The following is a 7,034-nucleotide window of genomic DNA, read 5'->3' on the forward strand; positions in this document are numbered from 1 at the left end:
TTTCATGTGCCAATTTTAAAATCTCTCTCCTTTTATTGAAAGGAACTACTAATTGTCTAGTTTCTTGTCCGGCTACCATCCCCTTGTGATATAAAAGTCCCGATTCTACCAAATATCCATTCTTTGCCTGTTCCGCATCTTTGAAAGCATTGATAAGAGTCTGACATTCCGCTTGCTCCTTTCGAAAATTCTCCGATTGAGAAAACTGTCTTGAATCTAACACCCCTGCTGTTTCTTCTTTTTCCCATTCCAAGTTTCCCAGAGGTGTAACGCTCGGGCTTTCTTCTCCGTTATCTCCAAACCCTTTGGTTTCTTCTTTCCTCCCCCCTTCTGACTCGCTGCGTCTCTCTTCGCTTTCCCCCGCCGTTACCTCGCTCAGCTCACGGACCATGGCTACTTGCTCTGCTTCTCCACAATATTTTTCCCATTGTTCATTCACTAGTCTATAAACCTCAGGCGTAATTAACGCAATCTCATTTAAATTTTCTGCTACAGCCACATGCACAGTTACGTAAGGATTTACTGATTCATCAGCTCCTTTCCACAAACTCACAGGTACTGCCGCCAGTTGCGCTTCTACTTGCGGACCGATTGCTGGTCTAAGAAATATTTTTCCCACCGATTCTAAATATTTATCGGGGATTATTGATCTTCGAAAAACACTAATTTCCGCACCAGTATCTACAAGGGCTCTACATTTTTGTCCATCAATAGCAATATCAACTATTGGTCTATCTTTCTCCAATTTACCCTCCTCGATATCTCTGAGCACCAACTCTGAGTTATTTATAGGAATACATATCTTATTAATTCCCCTCTCTTCTGGCGTTTTGTGTTGGGTTTTACTTGACGCTTTCAACTTCGGGCAAGCCCGTTTAAAATGTCCTACTTCTTGACACTCATAGCATTGCATTGTATTTTGATCTTTTCTTGTATTTTGTCGTTCAAATCGGTTATTACTTCTACTTTCCCTTCCGCCCTCCTTATATTGATCATAGCGAGCGTTCATACGGGTCTGCTGATGGTTTTCTTTATTTCTTTCCATCAGCTCTTTCTCTACCCATTTATTTACCTTTTGATCCCCATATTCGGGCATAGCAGAAATAAAATTATCGATTTCATTAGTCAACTTCTCCAACGGTAACCAGCTTTCTGTTTCCTTTAAGTATATATGTGATTTTATTTGCGGTCCTAAATTATCTTTAATTTTATCCGCTATCAACAGTTGTTTTAGTTCTTCCAAAGTGGTAATTTCCCTAGCCTTTAAATATAAATTTAATGCTGTACTTAGACGATATGAAAATTGAGTATATGATTCTTTCTTTACTTTCACACAATTTTCCCAGTTCTTTTTGTGTTGTAAGGGGGTGATTTGATATCTCTTCAAAATTATCTCTTTGATTTTATGATAATCGCTCAGATTCTCCTCACTTATCCATGTACTCATTCTTATATCGTCATTTAACTTATATACTAATAACTTTCCCCATTGCCCTTCTGGAATCTCATATATTCTAAACGTTCTTTCTACATTTTGAAAATAGAAAGGCCAATCTTCTACTCTCTTCGGTGGTTCTAACGCGTTCCTCATCTTATTCAAATAACTCGTGAACTCATCTGCAACTTGTTCCCTACCTCCCGAAATTTCCTGAGCAGGATTTTTAATTTTTAGTTCTAACATTCTATACTCATGTTCTCTTTGTTTTTCCTCTTTTTCTCTTTGTTTTTCCTCCCTTTCCCTTTCCAACCTCTCTTCCACTATCGTTTCTAGCATATTTTTAATTAATTCTTCCTCGTAGTCTGTGGAATCTATAATTAATTTCCTCAATTGTAGTAAGGTGAGATTTGGAGTTACAACTTCCCCTAACTCTTCTGCTAATGCAATCAAATCTGCTTTCTTTTGTTTTGCTAAAAAGGCCATTGCGGGATTTTACTACAATATCAAAATCCCTTACCCTATCAATTTTTAGCTTATCCCGTGAAGCTTTGAAATATAAATCGCATTCGAAATTTTAACTCCTCCCTAACATAACTCATTCACATACAAATGCAATGATAAAAATAACAATTTCCTGTTATAAACCACAGAGAGATATCACTACTCCATATATATCCTTTCCAACCGATAGTGATTCGATTACCGTATTTATACAACAATACAAATACAACTCATAATTCACTCATACTACAGTATTCCTAGAGCAATAGTTATATTTTATCTAAATTACATTATTCACCACTTTGCAATTCAATTCTGTATTTTTCCAACCATGAAATTAATAACCAGTAATTTAATTAGATTTCCGTATTCCAACAACTTCATCTAAATAATATTACTCAAAACTTGCAATTCCATTACTATATTTTTACACCAATAAAAATATCTTTTCATGGCAATTACTACTTTTATAGTATTTTTACATCAATAAAGATACTAATTTGTTGTAACTTATTTATCTTTACAATATTCCTACACCAATAGTAACACATTGCATAAATACAGTTACTCCTTATTTGCATTTAAATACCTCTTAAATTATTAATTTCCTGCTACTCATACACCATTATCATTATATAAATAACTTAATTCACTCATTAAATATGCACTTAATTATTTTCACGAGTATTTCTCCCTGTACCCTTTTACCAATAACAACAACTCAGAGCTCTTAGAACAAACAGTATGCTTGGGAATAGAAAGCTTACCATTTCTGATGTTTTTCTTCCGGCAAAGCACATCAGCATCCACGATATCGTTCACTTCCTTACCAATCACAGGGCTTGATCACTTTTCTTGCACGTCTAGCTCCAATGTTGCTATCACTTGGCTATATGGCTCCATTAAAAGTTCGCTGAAGATTCCGTTGAATCATAATTCTGGTTCACAGGACTCCGCTTATTCAGCTAATCCCCACAGGATCATATAGAAACGTCCTTTTCGGTTGATCCGCAGCGGCTTCCTTTTTAAACATATCCTGTCGACTGCGCCATTGTGAACTCCTTGTCACTTTTTTCTTTTTCTGCGCTGTATTATTGTGCAGTTCGTTTGAAATTATTACATTCTGGAGTTCATTTTGTTTATTTAAACTTTTATTAATGAATGTCTTGGTTATTTATATCATTTATAATACAATATGTACAACGTTTTTACAATTACTAATCATCACCAAGCCCAGAGCCTGGCTATCAGACCACCGGTCTCTTTCCACTTCCAGCGTAGAATGTCTTATCTTTTTCCCACGGATAGCCGGTTCTTTGGCATTTCCGGCCTGACCATGTGTGGGACACCTGTCCCATCTGCAGTTAATTAAAGCACGTGCTGCCCTGGTCAGCCACGGGCTGACAGTGTCTGCCGCCCTAACGCTTTTTATGCAACGAATTTAATCAACGATATTTATTGTAAAACTATTTCCAGAGATGCAGGCACCGCTTCAATTGATAAAGCATTTGGGTGTGTAAATATTTTTTATTTAAAATCTCTAAGTTATTATTCCTTTCTGTCGTGATTTTTACACAGTTTCGTTTTTGTTCGCGTGAGTTATTTCTAAATGTGCTGTAAATAGTTAATTAATTTAAATCAGTGTTTTGGATTTTGTGTCGTGCAAGAAATGTAAAATTTTAGTTTCGCGTTCGCACGAAACGTCGTTATGCAAGGGTTCCCGTAAATTAGCCCCACGTATTTGATGGAAACTGTTAAAAAAAAAGACGCGTTTTGTTACAAAAGGACTACCTATGACAAAAACAATGAAGCTTTCGGGTGACAAAACATTGTTGTCTGTTTTTGCAAAGTAAAAAAAAAAAAAAAAAACTGATGAACCCAAATCCGATAGAAATATATCCCAAGTTCCTGTATTAGAATCTGAGACTGCGGAGCGTCCTCGTCCACCTCCAATTTTTCTACAACTGAAAGGAATCAGTCGGTGGGTTTTTATCAATGTTCGAATTAATTTTAAATTAGATTTTCGTATAAATTTTTAAGTGAAGTTTTAATAGTATATTTCTGCATACAAGATGGATGTGTCATAATCAGATATATGAATGATATGAACCATCTTTACGGATATATCAGTACATAAAATATAAAAAAGAGCAGTGACCGTCGTAAGAAGCTATTATCTTAATGTTTTTTTCATTATAATTAATATGCAATAACTTTTTAGTTACGTCATTTAGTAGTCATCAGGCCCAGATCTACAATTTTCATGTTCAACTGCAAATATCAACAAGCCCTATACGTTTTATCGACTCGTATCTGAGATACCGTTCAAAGTCGCTATGTAAATTTGAACAGTATTAAAACTTTTTTTCAGCGCAAATTCAAAGTTCAAAACCGTCAGAACTGGAAATATCATACTATTACTTCACTGCTTTTACAAGATGAATGCCAGTGGTCAAAGTGATTTATTTTAATTATTATTATTTTAATTAAATTTAACCTAATTTCAAGAAAATTGCCGTACATTCTCTGTACGTGAGATTACATTCTTAACCATGACCAAGGGGTGTTTGTGATCCGAAATTTTCGAAAATCTTGAGTTGCCGTTTCCGAAAATTTAAAGCTGACAACGCATTCTAAAAAACTGAAAAATTATTTAAAAAAAAAAAAACTTTGAAAAGGGTTATTTTAATGATTTTTGTATGCAAATTTGAATTTTTTTACGGGATGGTGGGGAGGGGGGGGGGCTTCCTCATAGTTTCCGAAAATTTCAGACCGTCTTCAAAAGTTGCAACTTGAGTCCACCATGCCTCCCCCCTAAAATGAAATCCTGTATCCGCCCCTGTTTTTAAATGATAAATTTAAGGTATAAGAGGTCTTACACCTCTAGTTTTACAACTTTGCATTGATAAATGATTCCTTGAAACAGATACACGTGCCTACAACTTGTAATTTAATAAAATTTCGTTTCCTTATCTCTTAACGTCTCCAAAGATGATCTGAAATTGCGTTTTACCTTTCAGGGAAGGATTCTCGAACTCTTCTTTTCCAAAGATTGCCTAATGTTGGAAAAAAAATCTGAATTGCTTTTTAAAAGGACCTAAGAATAAAAAATTTCTCAAAAGTTACTAACTATTGATCAGGTAATTGCGTCCAACACCTATTTCTTTCCCCCCTCCCCCCACCCGCCCCATTTTTCTTTCTTTTTTTTTTCCTTTTTCCTAGTCGGTCAAAAAATAAGAAAGTCTTCAAAATTCTACATTTTGCAAGCCCCCTCTATCTACTGAAAAAATTAAAGAGCTTGTCAAACCTCGTTCTGGACTTCAATGCCGAAAATTGCGAAAGGAGAATTACCAAACGCCTTGATTACTGAATGCATCGAAAATCGTTCGCTTTTATGGAACTTCAGTTTTGAAAAATGGCCGAATCCGTAACGTTACCAAATATGGTCCACAGTCGTGCTTTTAAGACTTCAATTACGAAATAATTTCGGACGAGGGTCCGACTGCTCCCGTATGAAAACTGAAAATGGAAAAACTACAATTTCAAAAAATTTAAGGTCGAGCGCTTTTAAATCCCTCAGACCTAGTATCACTAAATATCTCTTTAAAACTCTTTTTTTATGCTTTAATTTCAAAATAATTTTTGGGGAGAGCCCCCCAGAACCGCCTTGCCCGAAACGGCTTCGAAGTTAGTCTGAAACCGCGTTTTTAGAATTTCAATTTCGAAATTTAGGCGGAGGGGGGATGGATTTCGCTCTGTTTTTTAAAAAAATCAATAGGGGGCAACTTTAAAAAGTCCCATTCCTTTCCTTACACTAACGTCAACAAATATAGCCTATACTAGTGTTTTTAACAATGTGTTTTCAATTTCCAAAAATTTCCGCAGAAGGTCACCGAACTTTTCCTCCCCGTAGTATCACAAGGGACCGTTTAAAACTACGTTCTTAGGGTTACAGTGAATGGAGGTTTTAGAACTCTGTTAAACCACTTGCGTGAATGTACGAAGCAATACAGTCGAGCATGGCATAGGACGGTGTTCGGTGTCCATCTCGTAACACACTAACTGTAAACGTGCCACTAATTCGATCAAACTCATAACGCTGCCCAACTTACCGATCCCAGATATGCCGTATTTGGGACAAATTATGGGATCACGCATGCCACAGTGGATGATAATGGGAAAGAGGAGGTCACTTGACATTTTGGCTGTGTGTGACCAACACTGTCCTGTTAAAAAATCAGAGCCCCGCCAATAGGGTATTTCAAAAAAATACATTTAAAAAAAAATCTCCTAGATAACGGGACACCCCTCAATATTTTTAGACTTGTGGATAGCAATATACTGGAAGAATTTTAGCTTCCTATTTCAACTCAAAGAGGGTGCTCAACCCCCAAACTTCATAAGTATGGGGGGGGGGGTTTAAAGATACATTGAACCTGGAAAAAACAATGCTACATTAATCTATATATATAAAAATGAATGTTTGTCTGTATGTCATCCATGAACTCAAAAACTACCCGGCAGATTTGGCTGAAACTTTCATCGTTTGTTATTTTTGGTACTGGGAATGTTTATAGACCAGTTCGAAAAAAATCCGATCCATAGTTCCTTTTTTATTCCAATTTAAGTCACAATCCATTGGATAAATACGAATAAAATTATCGGCTGCAGAAATTAATTCGCGTGAAAGATCTCATTGATAAGAAGTTAGCTGTTGCCATTTTTCTTGAGTTTGAACAAATAAATTCTTTCTTTATTGTTTTATGGCTTTTCATGCAACGGGGGGGATTTAAAACTTTTTCTATTTGATATTTTTAGCGATTGATTGATCTTGCAAACTGCGTGAGTACAAAATTTGAGTATAGTCACGGCTTCACTTGATACCTGGACCGATTATTATGAAAATTGCAATATATATGTATTTTTCCATGGAGAAGGTGCATAATATGCTCATTGAAGCCAATCGCCACCAGGTGGAACTGCAGAGTAGTAACTTCTGCCCCGTTCAACCGATTGTCATGAAAATCAGTATAATGATGTATTTTTTTGTTGGCGTAGCAACGCACGTCGGGTACAGCTAGTATGCATATAAATT

Source organism: Uloborus diversus, chromosome 6 (genome assembly GCF_026930045.1).
Source record: "Uloborus diversus isolate 005 chromosome 6, Udiv.v.3.1, whole genome shotgun sequence".
NCBI classification, from domain to species: Eukaryota; Metazoa; Arthropoda; class Arachnida; order Araneae; family Uloboridae; genus Uloborus; species Uloborus diversus.